We start from the raw sequence: 21,301 nt of genomic DNA, 5'->3' as shown, positions 1-21,301 counted from the left end.
CCCTAAAACAGATTCACTACAAAGTCCAGAAATCTTCCTAGAAACTTACTTTTAGCTTATATAGCCTGGGAACATGCTGGCTATCTAGGATCTTCAGGCAGCTTTATTTGTCCTGTTCAGTATCTCTAAATTTTATATCCCTGTATTTAAAATTTAGGAAATTTCAAAAAAAAAATCTAGGTAATTGCCTTTTTTTTAGAAAATAAGAAAATGTGGGAACACAGACCTATAATCCAAGTGAATTGTTGTCCAAAGAAATGGTACCCTGATCTCTCCTTTGAGTTGTATACCTGTCCTCTCTAGACACTTGAATTTGCCCCCTTTACTTTTTTTCATTTCATTGGTCAGTTGGGGATGTCAATATATCCTCACTAGTCCCCTATAGCTATCTTATCTATCACTTTTTGTTTTTGTTTTTGTTTTCTTTGTTTTTTTTTATTTTATTTTTTTATCTATCACTTTTTGGAACACAAATAGGAAACAAAGTTTCCCTCTGGTAAATAAAATGTAGACAGGCTGTAATTTTCAAAAGCAGTTAGACTAGTAAGTCTTGGTTCAAGAAATTCTGAAATAATCAGAAAAATGAAAGGTTTTCCAAATACCCCTCATTAAGAGACAATCCTGCAATGATGGATGGTAAAAAGTCCTACTCTTGGAGCCTAACAAAGAAGAGATTTTGGAAATCAAACTGAACTCCTAGAAGAGGAACTTGAGAAGCTACCTTTCCCCATAGTATCTCTTAATTTAGTAAAAATGTATTCACTAAAGAAATGTTTATGCAGTACTTGCTATGTAACAATCCTATGTACCATGGATTCAGTTGTGGACAAAATTAAGTCCCCATTCTTATGGAACTTATCTATGAAGAGACTTAGATAATAAACACACGCACATCCCCCCAAGAAGAAGTATGAATATGTAAGTAATGTAGTTTCAAATAGTAAGTATGATAAAGAAAAAATAAGACAATAGAATAGAACATGGCTGAATATTTGTATCAGGGAGACGAGGTCCTCTGACTATAGTGGCGGGGAAAGGACTCAACAGAGGACAATTGACCTGAGACCAAAATTATGAGGAAACAGCCACGTGGTCACTTTGTGGGACACAAAAAGTCACAGAAAAGGAGATGGGGAACTGGGAGGGATATACTAAGGTCATCGGCCACACTGATGCAATCAAGAAATGCAGAAGTGGTAAACTCAAACACCTACAGATAGACAACTCCAGGAAGAGAATGGAGACAAGCATTCCAGGACAAGGAAAGAGTACACGTGTCCTAAAATGGGAGCAAGCTTGAAGTGTCATGGTATTTATAAAAGACCCCACATAAAAAAAAAAAAAAAAAGATCCCACATGTTTAAAATTCTCTTTGTCTTCTTTGTAAGACTTTTTCTGAAGTTTCCTAGGACCCTCTGCAAACCATTACTGATAGAAGAAATCATCATCCATTGACTTTGGCATAGTCCATATGATCTCTGCCATGTGTTCATCTTTGCTTCCTCTCCATGCCACTCCCCAGTACCTCCTAACACCTCCATCAGTACCATTATCACCATGACCCCAGTCTCAGACAGAAATTTGAATTTACAGCCAAGTTATATGCCAGGTAATGACGGTGAATCAGATATGTAACAACCAGCCATAAAATGAAAGTAATGGTATTTGAAAGTTTGTCCTAAGCTTGTTGTACACATTTTAATAACACATGTCTTAAAGGCCCTTAGTGAATTTCAATGATACGGGAAAAAGTTTTTTAATGATAAATAAAATGAAAAAGTTTAATGATAAATAAAACTTAATCAACATTTGGACATTTGAAACCTTTACCACATGGACCAGAATCGATTTAGGACCTGAAGAAGTACTTTAAAAAGCCAAATATCAACATGAGTTTCAAGGACAACCACACTGTATATTATACAAGGCCTAAAGAAAGAAAACTATCTAGTACTAAAAAAAATAAATAAATAATCACGCGATTTTGTTTATCATTTGCTAACATGGAATCAGATCAATAACATAAGTCCCTGCAAGTAAATGATACAGAACAAAAGGTTTCAAAAGTGAAACTAAAAGGAAAAATAAATCATTCCAAGAATATGAAATTATATATTTCATATTTAGAAGATTAAAAATGAAAAGATATTTAATAACTTCCTTCAGTGAAAGGAATTATTTATGTTGGCACTGTGAGTATAATTGAAAAGGAGGAATAAGAACAAGAAAAGTGAATACTAGTGTGAAAACTCCCATGTGGTACAAAATACAGATTTTCTCTTTGTTATTGCTCAATATTCATTAAACATCCTGTTTTTCCAAATGTTGTCAATTATGAAGTTCCAAGCGTATGTACCTTAGTGAAGGATCTGCTATGATTTGCAGACTCATAAAAATTGGTAGAACTATTGAATTTTACCACTGAATGAGCTTCCCACTTCCCTTTCAACATTCCTTTTCAATATTATTCAGTTATTAAGGCGCTAGTAGGGATGAGGCACTGGATTACAAGCAAAGGTGTAACTCAAACTCCGGTCTTCTTTCCAGGCTATCAACTCACATTACCTAACTTCCATACAGACCCATTAAAATTCTTAGTCTCTGTCTACAAAGTAAAAGAACAACTGGATTCAAGTAATTCGCATGGCACTGGGAATGACTAATAGGTTTAATTTACTGATACAAGCTAGCGTTGCCCATATTCCTGGGAACATGCATAGTTTATCTGTGCCCAGAATTTTCCCAGAACTGGGTAAGGATGAAGTATGTATGAATCAGGCCAGAAATGCTTCATAATTAACATCTTCAGCTAGCAGCCTTCAACTAATGATTCTAGGAAATCGGTAGTATAAACACCCTAGCTCCCCCCTCCTCAAGTCAGCAAATTCTGAGAAGTGTGTTTTATATATTTCCTGGGGTCTATTTGCTGGATTAACTTTCAGCCTCCTACCATGGTTACCGGCATCACAATGTACCCACTGTTGACTGACTTATCAATTCTCTACTCCCTGCATCTCCCAAATAAACTCTTTGCACCCAAATTTTTGCCTCATTAAGACACTCATCATGAACTCATTTGCATGTGAGAAGATGTTATCGTTTATCCAAATGGATTTTCTCTACACTAGTAGCTATGGGGCAATTGTGATTGGGAGGGTTGCCCTATACCCATTACCTACATCAGCACCTACCTCCTCTGATCTTTCTGTCCTACTCAGCCCTCAGGCTATCCCATATTCCTACCTTGCCCCCAACATTCTGTGCTGCTTCCAAACCCCAATGATCTCTTCCACATCTGAGGTCACGTCTCACCTACTACTTCAACCACATGCCTAACACTTACCTCCAATGTAACAGGACCTCAGGTGACTTTACATGGGGAAGGATTCCCTTCTACCAGGATCTGTCTAACCACTCCTCCTTCAAGGTCAAGATTCCTTTAAGGGGCAAGGTGAGAAGCATTACATCAAGTCTTCAAAATGCCCTCACACTCCTTCAGGTACCTGAGATGTGGACTCTCACCTGGCCTCCAGTTACACCTGAGCTCTTGTCCAACGTTACTTATGGCTCCTGAGTGATTTGTGATATGTGGATATCATCCTTTCACTTCATTCCCTTCAAAATTTTTTTTAATTTTTATCTTTATTTCTCAAAAGACTAATCATTGGCCATCATTCAAGTCTAAACTCTTCTTTCCACCTGTCTTTCCAGAAAATCTCTAACCAAACACCCAACTGCAGACACTTCAACTGATTTCCAGAGCTGCCTGGTTTCACAGGTTGCAGTTGGATTTAATTTTTCTGATGCTGGGATTAACTTCATTCTGCTTCTGAACAATGAAGTCATTATCACTGTCAGCATTCCCAACAAAGAAGATGATTTCCATAGACTAAAACATTCATATTGGGTATATTCCCATGTATTATCTTTTTAGGATGTCTTTTAGCCTTTTTTTGTGCTATCCTTGAGTTTGTTTTAGTTTAAAGACATTTATAATACCTACCAGAACCATAATGAACATCCATATGGCAGAAATAAAATCCACACTATATTTTTCTTTTGAAAGGTGCAAATCTGTGAACATCCTCCAAGTGGACACTTAGCTTTTCAGTTAGCTTCCCCCATTTTTTGCTTTCTTTTCTTTTTTTTTTAATAATAAATTTATTTTTTATTGGTGTTCAATTTGCCAACATACAGAATAACACCCAGGGCTCATCCCATCAAGTGCCCCCCTCAGTGCCCGTCACCCATTCACCCCCACCCCCCACCCACCTCCCCTTCCACCACCCCTAGTTCATTTCCCAGAGTTAGGAATCTTCATGGTCTGTCTCCCTTTCTGATATTTCCTACCCATTTCTTCTCCCTTCCCTTCTATTCCCTTTCACTATTATTTATATTCCCCAAATGAATGAAACCATGTAATGTTTGTCCTTCTCTGATTGACTTATTTCACTCAGCATAATACCCTCCAGTTCCAACCACATTGAAGCAAATGGTGGGTATTTGTCATTTCTAATGGCTGAGGAATTTTCCATTATATACATAGACCACAGCTTCTTTACTCATTCATCTTTCAATGGACACCGAGGCTCCTTCCACAGTTTGGCTATTGTGGACATTGCTTCTGTGAACACTGGGGTGCGGGTGTCCCGGCGTTTCATTGCATCTGTATCTTTGGGGTAAATCCCCAACAGTGCAATTGCTGGGTCCTAGGGCAGATCTATTTTTAACTCTTTGAGGAACCTCCACACAGTTTTCCAGAGTGGCTGCACCAGGTCACATTCCCACCAACAGTGTAAGAGGGTTCCCTTTTCTCCACATCCTCTCCAACATTTGTGGTTTCCTGCCTTGTTAGTTTTCCCTATTCTCACTGGTGTGAGGTGGGATCTCATTGTGGTTTTGATTTGTATTTCTCTGATGGCAAGTGATGCAGAGCATTTTCTCATGTGCTTGTTGGCCATGTCTATGTCTTCCTCTGTGAGATTTCTCTTCATGTCTTCTGCCCATTTCATGATTGGATTGTTTGTTTCTTTGGTGTTGAGTTTAATAAGTTCTTTATAGATCTTGGATACTAGCCCTTTATCCAAGGGCAAAGGTCATTTGCAAATATCTTCTCCCATTCTGTAGGTTGTCTTTTAGTTTTGTTGACTGTATCCTTTGTTGTGCAAAAGCTTCTAATCTTGATGAAGTCCCAATAGTTCATTTTTGCTTTTGTTTCTTTTGCCTTCATGGATGTATCTTGCAAAAAGTTACTCTGGCCGAGTTCAAAAAGGGTGTGGCCTGTGTTCTCCTCTAGGATTTTGATGGAATCTTGTCTCACATTTAGATCTTTCATCCATTTTGAGTTTATCTCTGTGTATGGTGAAAGAGAGTGGTCTAGTTTTCATAAAGCAAGGTTTACAGCAGAGGAACTTTGTAGCTTTCTGGTCACCTTCTTAAACATCTCAAAATTTGCGACTATCTTCCATGTGAATTTCTTCCTAAGATTTTCCAAGTTGCAAATATTTAAAAATGCAAAATCAGCCATGATTTTGGACTTGTAGTATTAATCCTATAATGCTCCACCTTCATCATGAAACCTTCTGGTCTCCAGCGATCTCAGCACTCAACTGCATCTTGACTACTTTTTCTCAACATAAAGTGGCATGCAATTTCCCAGCAGCAAAATCTTTAAGGCTTGCTTTCTAGTCACATGCATCTGAAAGACAGCTGTGTTTTCCATGAATTCTTTGCTGCAGATTATACACATGCCACAGAAACTGGTACCCTTTTTTTCCATGCTGCTGTTGCTCCAGAAATTTTTCAATCTGTTTCTGAAGCTGTTCTGATAAAACATTATACCACAAAATAGAGTTGTCATTTTCTTTCCAAAGAGCATTTGGGGTTGATTCTCACTGCACTACAGTGCTCAGTGATAGACCTCTTTGCCTGGGTGGGGGTGCAGGGTTCTCTCTCGGTTCTGTCTCAGCTCTATGCACAGTTCCCACCTCCTGGTTTGATGGCTTTCTGATTCAGGTTTCAAGAAAACTGCCCCACAACATCCCTGACTTGGTTCACTTTTTCCCTTTGAATTTCAATTCTCTTGTGATCTCCCTGAAGTAAGCTCTCCAGCTCTTATACTGACAAAAGATGCCAAAGAGTATTCAGGAAGAAAAACTAAGGACTTAGCAAGCATTACAGTTTGGAGCTGTAAGTGAACCACTTTTTATAACTTTTGAAAACAATTGGGAGATCTACAGAAAATAGTATAGTCAACTCTAAGTTACAGGAGCAGTTCATATATGAGGGATGTTGAAACAGAGCAGTCTAGAGCCAGTCTACCCTGCTGTAGGTCCTGGTCCCACCATTTACCACCTAAGAAATAGCTACTATTTATGACCTTGCTCAAGTTTCTTATCTAGCTTCTATTTCCTCACCTATAAAATGAACAAAAATAGCACCTAATAGGCTGGTGTAAAGATTAAATGGAGAAAAAAAATACCTGTTGATAATTTCCTACCTTATCATAAACGTTGGCTATTTTTATTGTTCGGTCTAATGAGAAGGATATTATAAAGGGGAGCATTTATTTTCAGGCAATGCCTGCATGTCATTTTTGATCATGTGACTCAGAGGGTAGCCTCTATTCCCTTCTCACCAGCTCTGTGTTTTAGACTCCCAAATCCAACAGTCTTTCCACACATGCCAACCAGCTGTTTCAGTTGTTAAATTCCTCCTGAACCCCATGTCACCATTGGCATGCTTTCTGGGTACATGGCATTACATTGAACAACTATGTCCAGGCATAAATGGGCGCAGTAAGTAATATCTTTCTCCTTCACAGAGGTTTGGAACCAATGGGAAAATGCAGTATAGTTAGGCAAGGAGAAAAAACACCTCGTTACAATCAAGGTGATATTAGAGAAGATAGCTTGTATCTACAAAGTAGGTCTCCTCAAACCAAATCTCTAAAACATAGAGACTCTATATAGATATAGAGACTGTCCTTCTCAAGTTGTAACTATCGATCTTCCCAACCTTTACAGCAAAGCTGACCACATAGACAAGGGCAAAGTGCACTCTGTGGGCAGATGTGCTCCCAAGAAAGGGAGGGGGGAGGAACTGAAATGCACATGCTTTGTTTCTCCCTCCCAAACCCCTGTTGAGACTGTCACATCTCTAGAGAACTTGCATGAGGAAGTAGAAGCAGGCTAAGACACAAATGCTAGTGGTGCTGCCTCTACCAGAGAGAAAACATCAGGAGTGGGAAGCAGCACTCCTTCCCACACAGACTGAACACTATTCCAGCATAAGACTGGCCAGTAGTCATATTAAAGGAGAAGCCAAACTGCAAGTTCACAGTCCTATCATCAGAGCCCTTGCCTTCCTGTTTCCTGCCTTGAGTTTCTGAGTGGGGGGGGGGGGGGGAGGGGAGGAAGAAGGAAACAAAAAGAATTATCCCACAAGCCCACATTTGAGTTTTAAATAACTCCGTTTTTCTTCACTTTGATATGTCTATTATATTCTCTGACATTCCAGGAAGCCCTGCAAAACTGAAAAATACAGCCAGGGCTTACAAGGAGGCGTTTTGGGGTGCCACAGATGTGCACCAAATGATGACAGTGGAGCTGGGCATCACCTACATCCATCTCTCCCTTCCTATCCCAGTCTCACCAAAATATGAGATGACACTTGATACTGATCATAGACAGTGTGACACAGCATTTTTTTTTTTTTTTTTTGGCATGCCCTTAAGCACAGTGACACTAGAATTTGTTAAAGAAACAAAATGCAGTGGGCAGGGAAAGCTGTCAATTATAACTTCATGGTTTTGTTTCGTTTCATAAGAAAAGCGCAGAGTATTTTAATGGCTAAATCTCCTATTTGCCCTTTGTCTTGCTTGCTTCCTTTTAACGCCTCCTCTGCTTTCTCTGGGGTCCAGACAGAGGATTTCAGAGGTTCTCCTTTTCCATACCACATCCAAGCAAGCTCGTCAACCTTGTAGCGAAGCTGTACTTTTTTTTCTCTTTCAACCACTCTATTTTCTCCATCTTGTGGGTGTTGTGCTAGATTTCAGAAATAAGCCCAAGTCGAAATAAGAACTAAATTATTCCCTTTAACTTTCAAAGGTACCACCTTCTGACACAAACACAGGCCTTCCTTGACGAAGGAAGGTTCACTTGCTGGAAACATGGCTGACCCAAGGCCTAGAGACAAAAGGAGGATATAGGGAGAGAAGAACATTTGAAAAGCCCCCTTCCCTCAGAAGAGCATCAATGAAAGAAAAGAGATATTTTAGAAAGTATCTTGAACTCTGAGGTGGAAGCACTGAAACAAACACAAAGTTTTTTTAAAGTTGTTCTTTTTTTTTTTTTTTTCTGATAACTCAATATGTTAAACTCCATGGGAATATACACAAACACGTGACCTTTATACTCCCTACTATAGTCTGACCCAAATTAGAGCATTTCTTCAAAAAATTGCCAACAGAATACAGAATGCTACTACCATGGCCAAGTAGTCCACAATTTTTCTTTAACAAGGCTATCTCCCTCAAGTGCTGGTTTTCTTTCTCATTAAGAGATAATAGCCCCTTTATGACAAATAAAAATGAACTTCCATGACTATTTCTAGCAAGTCTGAGGATTCTAAACATTATTATTGTACACAATCATATGAAACAATGCAGAATAACACCACAAATTATGTAAAAATGAGTTTCCTCTCATCTGTACTAAAATGTTTGGTAAATTGTAGGGTATAAACCATCTATTTGCCCAGGGCATAATTCCTCATACTAAATATCACAATTTTCCAGAAACCAAAATAGAGCTTGAAGTCTATCCCACTTTAGCCATAAAATGAAATATGTTGTATTTTAAATATGTTGTATTTTACAATTTTTTTTTACTTTGGATGTAGGCAGGGACAGGAGTAAAGTATGTTTCAGAATGGAAAGAACAGGACTCTATTGGGTCTATGTCTACAAAGCCAGGACTGCCTCATCACCCCACAAAGACATCACCCAGCAAAGACAGTGTTCTTTAGCATCACACGTGTTCATGTTGGTAGATAAAATATAGAAAGCTTAAGTTTGAGTTTCAAATAAGCAACAAATAATTCTTTTAATATAAGTATGTTCCAAATATTCACACTTATATGAAACTCACGTTCAGTACTTAATCCACTGAGTTTATTTTCGTGTGTGGTATTACAAAGTAGCCCAGGTTCATTCTTCTATGAGTAGCTGTCCAGTTTTCTCAGCATCATTTATTGAAGATCCTGTCTTTTCTCCATTGTATGTTCTTTCCTTTTTTTTTTTTTTTTTTTTTTTGGTCACAGATTAATTGACCATACAAATGTGTTTATTTCTGGGATCTCTATCCTGTTCCTCTTATCTGCATGCTTAACTTTGGGCCAGTACCACATGGTTTTGATTACTACAGTTTTATAGTGGGTCTTGATAGCTGGAATTGTGATATCTCCAGCTTCTTTATTCTTAAGATTTGACTATTGGGATCTCCTGTGGTTCCATACAAATTTTAGAATTATTTGTTCTAGTTTTATGAAAAATGTTGCTGTTATCTTGATAGGTATTGCATTGAATTTCTAGATAGCATTGGTACCATGGACATTTTGATCATATTAATTCTTCTTATACATGAGTATAGATTATTTGTGTGACCTTCAGTTTCTTTCATCAGCACTTGATAGTTTTCAGAGTATAGATATTTCACCCCTTTGGTTAGGTTTATTCCCAGGCATTTTATTCTTTTTGGTGCAATTATAAACTGTGCTCTCCCCGCCCCCCCCCCCATTTCTCTTTCTCTGATTTCATTGTTAGTGTTAGATACACTACCAATTTCTGAGTATTAATTTTGTCCTGAAACTTTATTAAATTCGTTTATTACTCCTAACACTTTTCTGGTAAAGTCTTTAGGATTTTCTCTGTATAGTATCACGTCATTTACAAATGGTGACAGTTTGATTTCTTTCTTACCAATATGGATGCCTCATTTCTTTTTGTTGCCTGATTGCTATGGCTAGGACCTCCTGTACTATGTTGAATAAAAGTGGTGAGAGTGGACATCCTTATCTTATTCCTGACCTTAGGGGGAAATTTCTCAATTATCCAACATTGAGAATGATGTTAGCTGTAGGTTTTTTATATATAACCTTTATTATGTTAAAGTATATTCCCTCTAAACTATTTTGTGGGGTCCTTATCATGAATGGACGTTGAATCTTGTCAAATGCCTTTTCTACATCTTTTGAGATGATCATGTGATTTTCAACTTTCATTTTATTGATGTGGTATATGACATTGGTTGATTTGAAAACACTGAACCACCCTTGTATCATTGGAATACACCCCCCATGATCCTGGTCAATAAGCTTTTTAATCTATCGTTGTATGTAGCTTGCTAATGTTTTGTGGAGGATTTCTGCATCAGGTTCATCAAGGATGTTGGCCTACAGTTTTCTTCTTTGTGTAGGGTCTATTTGCTTTTGTTACCAGAGTAATACTGGCCACATAGAATGCATTTGTTTGGAATAGCTTGAGGAGAATAAATATTAACTTCTTCAAATATCTGGTAGCATTCACTTGTCAATCCATCTGGTCCTGGGTTTTTATTTTTTGGTAATTTTTTCAATTACCAATTCAGTTTGTTGTACTTAATGTATTCAGATTTTCTATTTCTTCCTGGTTTTGTTTTGGAAAGTTCTATATTTCTAGGAATTTATCTTTTTCTTCTAGGTAATCCAGTTTGTTGGCATACAATTTTTCATAGTATTCTCTTATAATCCTTTGTATTTCTGTGACATCAACTGTTACTTCTTTTTTCTGATTTGAGTGCTTTTGCTTTTTTCTTGATGAGTCTAGTTAAGGGTTTTTCAATCTTGTTTATCTTTTGAAATAACTGGATCTTGGTTTCATTGTTCTTCTCTATTGTCTTTTTGTTAAGACTCTATGTCATTTATTTCAGTTCTGATTTTTTTTTTTAGTTCTGATCTTTATTTACTTTCTCCTACTCACCTTGGGATTTGTTCTTTTCCTAGTTCCTTTATGCATAAGGTTAAACTGAGTTTTTTGTTTGAGGTGAAAAACTTATTTTGAACTCAATGATCACTTTTCAAACACTAATAAATATGTTTCCAATAGACGTAATTTTCCTTAAAAATTGTATGAGTCGGGCAGCCTGGATGGCTCAGTGGTTTAGCACTGCCTTCAGCCCAGGGTGTGATCCTGGAGACATGGGATCAAGTCCCATGTCAGGCTCCCTCTGCCTGTGTCTCTGCCTCTCTCTCTCTCTCATTCTCTCTCTCTCTCTCTCTCATGAATAAATAAATAAAATCTTTTTAAAAAATTGTGTCTCTCATGAATAAATAAATAAAATATTTTTAAATAAAATATATTTTTAAAAAAATTGTATGAGTCATTTTTCTAAATACTTACCTAAATCTTATTTTTGACATATTGCCTTCTAAATGCCTCCCATAAATTCACTAGCTGCTATCTTTAAAACTATGTATTTTAAACTATATGAAGCGTTGCTAGTTCTGGTTCCCCAGATTTGATAAGGGCCACACTGTAGCTAATAACAGATTTGTGAATAAAATTCAACCAGAGCATATCCCTCCTAATATTATTGTCATTACAGTGAAGAATGTGACATTTCCCAGTCATTACCCACCCACCTCCTGTCTTTACTGAGAGTAAAACAGGAACTGAGATCTGAAAGTGACCATACTCTGGTTCTTTACGATGACAGACAAGACTTTCCAAAGGACTTCTTTTTTTTCAAGCAAGGCTTCCTAGGGTTTGGTGCTACCTGGCATGAATTAATTTTGTTATCAGTTCACCAAATGTCTAATGAAAATTTAAACTGTACCAGGCACAGTATAAGGACTGAGGGGGGGGCGGGAAAGAAACCAGTCTGATCTCAGGTAGTTTAGAATCTAATGAGTGGCACCTAAAACTGCTTACAGTGACTTGTCATTCTCCTTTATCTGAATCTGTACCATCTGCTTAAAGCAGCTTGCTTTATACATTCTAGATCTCAGATGGGATAGATTCTCTGAAGAGATCCAAATGCCTTTCAACACCAGCTCTGCATATGTTGTCCCACAAGAGCTACTACTGAATGTAGGCAAAGATGGTTGATGGCTCCTGTCCTGCCTGGCTCACTGGCCATTACTCTATAGCCTCCTGAGAATGAGAGTCAACCCAGTGTCACCAGCACTGTCTAGCTAAGGTAAAGGGAGATTTCAAAATGGAGTGAGCTAGCAAACCTAGTCCAGAGTCTTTTCAAAATAGGGTTGGAAGGGAGGAGGAATTTATGCACATCCTCCTTTGAGAAACCATGAACTTATTTTTTAAAACCTTTCCAACAGCTGGAAACCCTCAACCAGCACTTAACTTCCTCCTCACCACAAGGACACCTGAATCATTGATATTGTTTTCGGAAAGAATCAAAGCAATTTAACAAGTTTCAATCCCTCATTTGCATATTAACTCAACCAATCCCAGTTTAACCTAGTTTCAATCCCTGCTTTGCCTAGAAGACCTAAATGAGGGATCCCTGGGTGGCGCAGCGGTTTGGCGCCTGCCTTTGGCCCAGGGCGCGATCCTGGAGGCCCGGGATCGAATCCCATGTCGGGCTCCCAGTTCATGGAGCCTGCTTCTCCCTCTGCCTCTCTCTCTCTCTCTCACTGTGTGCCTATCATAAATAAATAAAAAATTTAAAAAAAAAAGACCTAAATGAGAACCACACTTGTAGTTTTCAGCCTATATAATTCTGTATACACACACACACACACACACACACACACACACACACTTCTCAGCACAGGAGTCAGGTTCCTACCTCAATCTGTATCTCCCAAATTGCAATTCTAATAGCCCAAATAAGCATCTGTTAGCTTTAATTTTCAGTGAATTCTTTCTTGGTTAATGCTATGTTCCAAAGAATTCCAGCCAGACAAAAAGGTATGACAACAGGGATCATGCCTTAAATAACTTCAATCTTATATAACAGTAATTCTTGATGGTACCTACTGTTAAAAAGAAAATCACAGGCCCCAAACGGTGTCACCTAAGCCAAGTCACCAAACTGGGGCTTAATATCTGACTTAACTGCAGTTTCAAACTCCTTCAGAGAGGTCTTAACTTGTCAATCATAAATTCTCAAACCAGGGGACACCTGGGTGGCTCAGCAGTTTAGCACCTGCCTTCAGCCCAGGGCGTGATCCTGGAGATCCAGGATCAAGTCCCACGTTGGGCTCCCTGCATGGAGCCTGTTTCTCCCTCTGCTTGTCTCTCTCTCTCTCTCTCTCTCTCTCTCTCTCTGTATTTCTCATGAATAAATAAATAAAATCTTTAAAAAAAAGTAAATTCTCAGACTAGTATTAATGAGGTAGTCTGTCACATGGGTCCTCTCCATCCTCCAAAGCAAGATGAGCTAATCCACCTAATAAAACCTCCTGCCTTTCTCCCTAACGGAAGGTGACCTTGTCTGGAACAATCTTTTCTTTTGCTAGTAACTTTCTTGCCCCTTCTTATGAAAAGACCTTCCATCTTGTACAACTCCTCAGAGCTCTCCTTTACATGCTAGTTCAATCCCTCATTTGCATATTAACAATAAGGGATGCTGCCCAATTTAAGAATCACTTAATAAAGCCAATTGCATCTACAAAAGCTTACTCAGATGGATTTTATTTTATTACACCACATTTACACCTCTTTCATCTGCCAGCTCAACCACTTGTATAGGAGTTGCCTTAGGCTTCCTTTCAGTTTCTCTCCTAATGAATTGTTCTCACATGGGTCACAGTAGCCTGATAATTTAAATTCTTGGAATCCTATTTCAAACAAATCAACTTAGTTTTCTCAAGTTTTCTTGTCTCACATGACACTCATTCAAACTCTTTCCCATGTAGAGAGAATCATGTTAGCTGCCTCTGCATTATTCAGTCTCCCCTCCTTCACTTTCTGTATTCCCCACTCACTCACCTACCGGGTTATTATCAAGCACCTGCCAACACCTGCCATCACCACATATAAAGTCATGTTGCTTTTCCACTGAATAATGTTGCTTCTGTTGACCACAGGGCCTCATCAAGTGTTGAGCTCCCTTAAATGCTGTAAAATTTGCTGACAAAGCTGATGCTCTAGAACCCTGGACTATGCAATGTTCTCAGAATAGGAGAATGCTTTACCAAAACTTTTTAAATGTTTTTACACCATTTACACTATCTTCTTTGGAGGAACTCATACCCAAGAAACACTGCCTTCCACTCCAGTGAGCTACAGTAGAAACAGAATTTTAACATTTGTTTACAAGTCTCCTACCTATAAGCCCAGAAGAGTCCTAGGATCACTATGCTCATCCCTTCTGAAATTGAAGCTTATTATTGAGTCAAGTTTATTGGTTTGAACTTCCCTTATGTTTATTTTTTTCCCCCAAGAGGTAAATCTCAGACCTTCATGGTAGGACTTCTTGACAGTCTCATAAACAGATCTGAATCCCACATAGACATATATCTATAGATAGACATAATCTATATAGACATAATTTATATCTATAGACATAGATTAGGTTTAAGCAGCAGCTCTGCTGTCTTTGTGAACTTTTTTTTCTAATCCAGAGAGTATAAAAGTCTTCATAACTAATTAATCTTGAGAGAATACGAGAATAATATTGAATGCTGTGAGGATTACAGAAATTTCTTGACTATTAAAATGTCCTATCAATATAAATTGGACTCCTTAAGAATTTACAACTTTACAAAAGAAAGAGGAAAAGGCAAATGAGAGATGGGGAAAATATGCAGATACACATGATAGATTACTTATTTCCTTAACGTGCACATAGCTCTTACAAATCAATAAAAAAGATCAATAACACAATAGAAAAATGAGCCAACAATGTGAATAGAGAGTTCACAGAAAAAGAAACAATAGCCAAGAAGTCTATAAAGAGATGCTGATCTTACTCATAATCAAAGAAATGGAAATTATAACAGGAAGGTAATGTTTTTCACCTAGAATATCAGAAAAGGTATAGAAGAGTAAAAATCTAATGCAGGTAAGGTAGGAAGAAATGAGCATTCTAATATGCTGCTGCAAGAAGAATAAACTATAATTGTTTGGAGAGCAGCTCGATATCAATAAAAATTAAGTTTGCATAGCATTTGACCCAGGAAACACTAGGAATTTATCCAACATACTACTTGCAAACAAATATTTAGAACATCTATTCAATAGAGCAATTGCCCTTAGGATCTACCTCCGTGTTTTCATATGGAAAATGTCTCTATTAACAAAACAATCGTCTGAAATTTATGTATGGAGTAACACAGTTGATATAAAATAAGTAGGTGGATGGATGGATTGATAGGTGGATAAGTACTTTTAATGCATAGTAAATTAGGTTAAGATAAAGTAGAAAACAAAGTGGTTGGGTGCGGGGAATAACAATAAGGATGGGCTTGAAGTAGAAGCGACTATAGTCATAGCTGCATCTAACTTTTCACGATATTCTCTTCTCACTGTACCAATTTTTTTTCCACAATGAACACGTGTTACTTTTGTAATTTAAAATACTGTTTTTTTTTTAATTTTTTTTTTTAAATCACCCCGGCTTAAATAAATAGCTCCTTTAAGTAGCAGGGCACTTCATAAAAGTGTCCCTTAAAGGACTTGGTTCCAAACTAATTCACTTTCTCCAAGGTTGGATCTGTCTCCCTTCTCAGATTTTCTTCTGCCAAGCTCACTCCTCTCTCTGGTTTACAATCTCCATCTCTGCTCTTCATGACCCATACTCCACTTTCTCCTGGTCACAACCTTAGCTGTTTCATGTGTTACACTCCTGTCTCTCAACTTGTCAACACAGTGACCTTCACTACTGCCTGTCCAGCCTGATGCTACCCCACCGTCTTCCCACCAGAATTGTTCTAGCCAAGGTTTCAAGGGTATGCTGATAAATTGGAGGAGCAGCTTTGTTAGTCTTCAGAAGATGAAATAAAATAACCCATCATAGCGTAGATCCACATAGTTTAATAAGAACCTTCATATAAATGGCACTTTTTTTAATGTAGCAGAATACAGAGGCAGGGATACCCTAATAAGTCATTCAACAGTCACTTTTGAATTTTTTCTGGCCCCCAAAATTACACACACCTTTGTAGAAAATATAACTAGCAAATGGAAAACAAGTTAAAATAGCTCCATTGCTTTTTCACATTTTGACATTGATCTGTGTTGGCTTTACAAAAATGGATTTTACCTATTAATGTACACCTCTTATTATGATAATTTTTCTATGAGCAAATATACAGTCACATTATAATTTTGAACCATTATTTAATATTATGTTCTATTACTTGATACATTCATTCATACAACAAATATTCAGGAGGCTGTTCTGGGCTCTGGATGCATAATCATGAATAAACATATCCCTGCACTCCTGAATTTATATTCTAGTGGGAAAGCAACATATATATATATGTATTATATATATGTTATATATATATTATATATATATTATTAATATAACTTATATATATATAATTATAAATCCACGTGGAGACAAGTGTAATTTACAGAAAGAAAAGAGGGTGATGTGATGCTGCATTGCAGGGTTACACAGGGAAGGGGCCAGGCTTTTAGGAGGACTGGCCGGGAGGGTGACTTTTGAGCAGGGATATGAGTGAGGTGGGAATGAGCTACTTCAGTGGAGATATGGAGGCAGAGTCCCAGGCAAAACCAATAGGAACAGGCCTTAAAGGCTGATACAGTGTTTTCTTGTCCCATATTTATTTCTCACAGTTAAAGATTATATAAAGATTCTACTTTATCTTCCTCTAGTATTTGGGGAGGAGGGTTTAACTGTCACATTTAAATCTTTTATTCAAACTAGTATTTAAAAAAATAAATAAATAAAAATAAAATAAATATAAATTAAAAAATAAAAAAAACTAATATTTATTCTAAAACAGGGATCTTAAGCAATATTCTTGTGAATGAGTACATGTATCAGTGTATATGTTCCCATTATTTCCCTAGGATGATTTCCTAGAGGTAGTTTTAAAACATTGACTTTTTAAAGATTTTTTGATGCACGTTGCAAAATTGCCTGCCCAGGACTTTAACAATTTAAAGTGTTTAGGATACATCTTGTGGCACCCTTAAAAACATGTGAAATTAGGAACGTTATCACCTAGGAGAACATTTAAGGTTTTTCCACTGAACGATCTTCTTAAAATTGCTTTATATATATATATTTAGTTAGGTTTTGTCCTTTCCTGTTTCTCCATTCATTTGTAATCACTTTTTAGTGTCTGTTTTACTGCTGTGATATTACATCCACAGAGGTTGATAAAAATTATAACTTTATTTTTTGGTAATCTCCTTCATTATACAATTCCACCTTTAATCAATTTAATGGCTAATATTTTAAAATCCCCTTTTTCTGAAAATACTGCAGCCCAACTCTTTAAAAATGTTCACTTGCAGGGCACCTGGGTACCTCACTAGGATAAGCACTTGGCTTTTGGTTTCAGCTCAAGTCATGATCTCAGGGTCCTGGGATCAAGCCCCGAAGGGGCTGTGCTCTCAGTAAGAGTCTGCTTGAGAATTTTCTCCCTCTCCCTCTATCCCTTCCACTACTTATGCGCACTCACTTTAATAAATAAATCTTTTAAAAAATGTTCACTTTTATTGGACATCTTGTCTGTTCTACCTTAGTTTTTCTGAGGCACTATGTTATAGGTGTGCCACTTGTTGATAACATAGAGTTCCATTTTGGCTTGGTAACCAAAAGTATACATTTTGCTCAATTAACTTCATGTAATTTATAATTGTTATATCAGGCATAGTGGATCTTATTTCTGTTTGCTGTTTTTAACTTTTTTTCCAGTTGGTTCCTTTTATAATTTGCTTTTGCTTCTCTGACTGGGAAAGCATATTGAGTTATTTTTCATTAGCAGTTAATTTTCAGTTTTTAGAAAACACAATTTAAATGATTGTCTAAATATCAGTGAATTTTTAAAAATTTCTTTCTATGTAAGTGTAAGTAATGCACTGAACTTCTTACCTTACTCCTCCTTACCTTACTCCATACTCCTAAGTATGATTTGGAATTTTCACTTCATTATGGTCATTGTTTTTCTGCTACATTCTGTATGTTCTCTTAATATCTGCATCTTTTCTAACATATTTACACTATTTAGAATCCATTCTCAAATAGTTTCCATATTCACTATTATTTTTCATATTATGACTTGCTTTGTAATTCTCTAAGTTGTTTCTCGATTAAAAGCTTTATATTTTTTTCCCCATATAGAATATGTGGAAGGACTTACACTTTGGGCCTTATAGAGCTAAACCTCTTTACCATGGTCTTCATAAATGAATAAATCACCTGCTATGACATACAGTTGAAGGAGGTAACTCACAAAAATAGTCCCCATGCACTTTAGGTATGGCTTCCCTTTTTTCCCAGGTATCTCATATTTCAAGTCTGAGGCCAACTTGCTATTTTCGGCTTTATTAGCACTGCTTTCTCTGGATTTATAGGTATTACAAAATTCCAAACCTTTGTTAAGTGCAAACTTTTATCAATTTTCATCAACTTTACTTGGTAGAGTAAGCTTTTTAACCAGTTGGTTCGAAACTTTTCAATTCAGCATTGTTTTTTATTAAAACAGAGAATAATATTGATTCAATTCATTCTGTTCAGTTCTTCAGGAAAAAAAAAAATCAAACTTTCTTTGTATTAGGTCTTCATTTAATGTCCTCCATATCTAGGGCACCTGGGTGGCTCAGTCAGTTGAGCTTCTGACCCTTGGTTTTGGCTCAGGTCATGATCTCAGGGTCATGAGCTAGGAGCCCTGCCTCAGCTTGCTCTAGGTGTGAAGCCTGCTTGGGATTCTCTCTTTCCCTGTCCTCCCCCTCTCCTCCATGCCCTCCTAAAAAAGAAAAACAATCCTCCGTATCTGAGGTCTTCAATCACTTTCATCTCTATCATTTTTTTCCTTTATCTAAGGTTTTGTAAAGATGGAGCTTCACAATCTGCTATACACTTCACTGATTCGTTTGTAATACAATCTATTTCACTCTTTATGTTATTTTTAATTTCCATGATTGCAAGTTCTGATTTTCCATTTCCTTCTATTTTTCCTCAGTTCCATGGATTTTTATTTATTTATTTTATTTTATTTTATTTTATTTTATTTTATTTTAATTTATTTTTTATTGGTGTTCAATTTACTAACATACAGAATAACCCCCAGTGCCCGTCACCCATGGATTTTTAATTCACTAAAATCTGTTGCTTTTCTTTTTCTAAAGAGTCTGTTTTCTTTCATGTACACAAGCACTCATAGCAGATTCTATCTGAAGTTTATTTTCTTGCTTGTAGTAAAAATTTTCAGATAGGTTCTTCTAACTTGCCTTTGATACAAATTTTTTCAAAAAATAATCCTGTGTTTTTTTTTCCTTTTCATTTTATTTTTAGCAAGTGCAGACTTTCCTATGCCTGCTATTTGTTCCAATATATGGGATGGAATTTTCACAAATTTATGTAAGTTTTGAAATTCTACTCTTGCAGCATCTTAACACAGATAGGCATTCTTTTACCTAATCTTTGCTTACAAGTAATGTGACTGTATCTTCCTTCAAGTCTCTCACAATTTATCTAGGTGTGTTTGGAATTCTCCTCTTATATATTGATCTACAATGTTAGATAGTCTAGTTTGAATAATTAAGAGGCTTAAGACCATGGGAAACAAGCCCAATCTCAGTGAAGGAGACAATTTTCTACATGTTTTTGTCTGACTTTTTCATCTATTGATTTATATCAGATTATCTCTTTGGTCTGGCCGGGTCTTCAGATACAGACTAACTTTATCTAGTCTTTTTTTTTTTCCAGTGCTTCTCCCTGGTCAGGTGAAGAATAATTACACCCACTAGTTATTGAATTTTCAAGAGAAACATCCTATTTTGCTCACATATTTCCTGCTTACCATAGCAAATGTGTTTCCAGTGCCTTTGCTGAAACCCTTGAAAGTCCTTATCCATGAAGCTAAAATTAGAAGTGAAATAGTCCTCCTTTTCCCATAGTACCCCTCACTTCCATACCCAGACCCTTGAAAATAGTGTTGTGGTCTTCTCCAAAACTATGTGTTTCCTAGAATTCTGTACCATTTTATTGGGAAAGAGTTATGAACTGACTCGTTATGACTTACCTTCAATATAGAACCAGGCAGGCTAAGGTTTCTCAAGGATCCTGATACGTGCTTGGCATCATTCCTTATTTCAGCACTGATGCAGGTTTCTCCCACACCTTTGGTGTTCTGTTTATCACAGGTAGTTTCTATAAAGTGAGTTTGTGTCTGCTGCCTCCTACAGTTGACCCTCACCATCTATGTTGAATATATAATTATGAACTCATCATGCTAGCTAGGTAATCAAAGACAAAGGACTTGCCCTGCCCTCAGGGTAACTTTTTTTTTTTTTTTTTTTTTTTAATGACCAAAGTAAGACCTCAATCCATAGCCTACTCATGCCTGGTGCCTCTTCTCAGTTTCTATGTACAACCTTAGCTACCTGTCAAGATACCATTATTGAATTGGCTGCTGAGAATCAAGCAGCGAAACAAGTTACTAGAGCAGTTTCCAGAATCAGCAACAAATAGACCCACTTATTCTTCTGAAGGGCATTTAAGAGAACATAGAGGGCAGGGAGTTTCCTTACTCATGCTTTCATTATACCTGAGAGGCAGACGAGGAAACAAACTAAAACAGAACTCACTGGGAGATGGAAAGAACTGGCATAGGAAAAAAAAAAAAAAACATAAAAACACCCTAGTCATTTAAAGTCTGAAACCTCGGCTCTAAACACTGAGAAGTTCCCAGTTAACTTTCTGAAATCTTGTTATAGCAGGGGCCCAAATTTTACACTTTGTTTTAAACTAAGACTTGACAATTAATTTTTTAAAATTTATTTTGAGAGAGAACATGCGAGAGAGCAGAGAGCGTAAGTGCGGAGGGGCAAACAGAGGGAGGAGCAGAAGCAGACTCCCCACGGAGCAGGGAGCCTGATGGCAGGGCTCCATCCCAGGACTCTGAGATCATGACCTGAGTGGAAGGCAGATGCTTAACCATCTGAGCCACCCAGGTGCCCCCAGACAATTGAAATAATCACCTTATAGAACAAGGGTGGGGGGTTGGTGTAGTGTTTCAGGGGCCGATTACAAGAGTTCTTCTACTCATGCAGAACATTTGTTTTGTCGGGTTGCATTTTTTGTCTTACTGT

At 37.2% G+C, this 21,301-nt stretch overlaps 1 long non-coding RNA gene across 1 annotated transcript in view; it reads right to left on the bottom strand.

The window, feature by feature from the left end:
• Positions 1-20,366, bottom strand: part of LOC144287576 (uncharacterized) — a 70,581-nt gene extending 50,215 nt beyond the window's left edge. The window contains exons 1-2 of the long non-coding RNA XR_013355360.1: positions 20,233-20,366; positions 3,344-3,437 (exon numbers count right to left, since the gene is read on the bottom strand). This is a non-coding gene — a long non-coding RNA (uncharacterized LOC144287576). The remainder of the gene's footprint in view (positions 1-3,343; positions 3,438-20,232) is intronic.
• Positions 20,367-21,301: the final 935 nt, after the last annotated feature.

Source organism: Canis aureus, chromosome 17 (assembly GCF_053574225.1).
Source record: "Canis aureus isolate CA01 chromosome 17, VMU_Caureus_v.1.0, whole genome shotgun sequence".
Lineage (NCBI taxonomy): Eukaryota > Metazoa > Chordata > Mammalia > Carnivora > Canidae > Canis > Canis aureus.
This window is presented reverse-complemented; position numbering and strand designations above follow the sequence as displayed.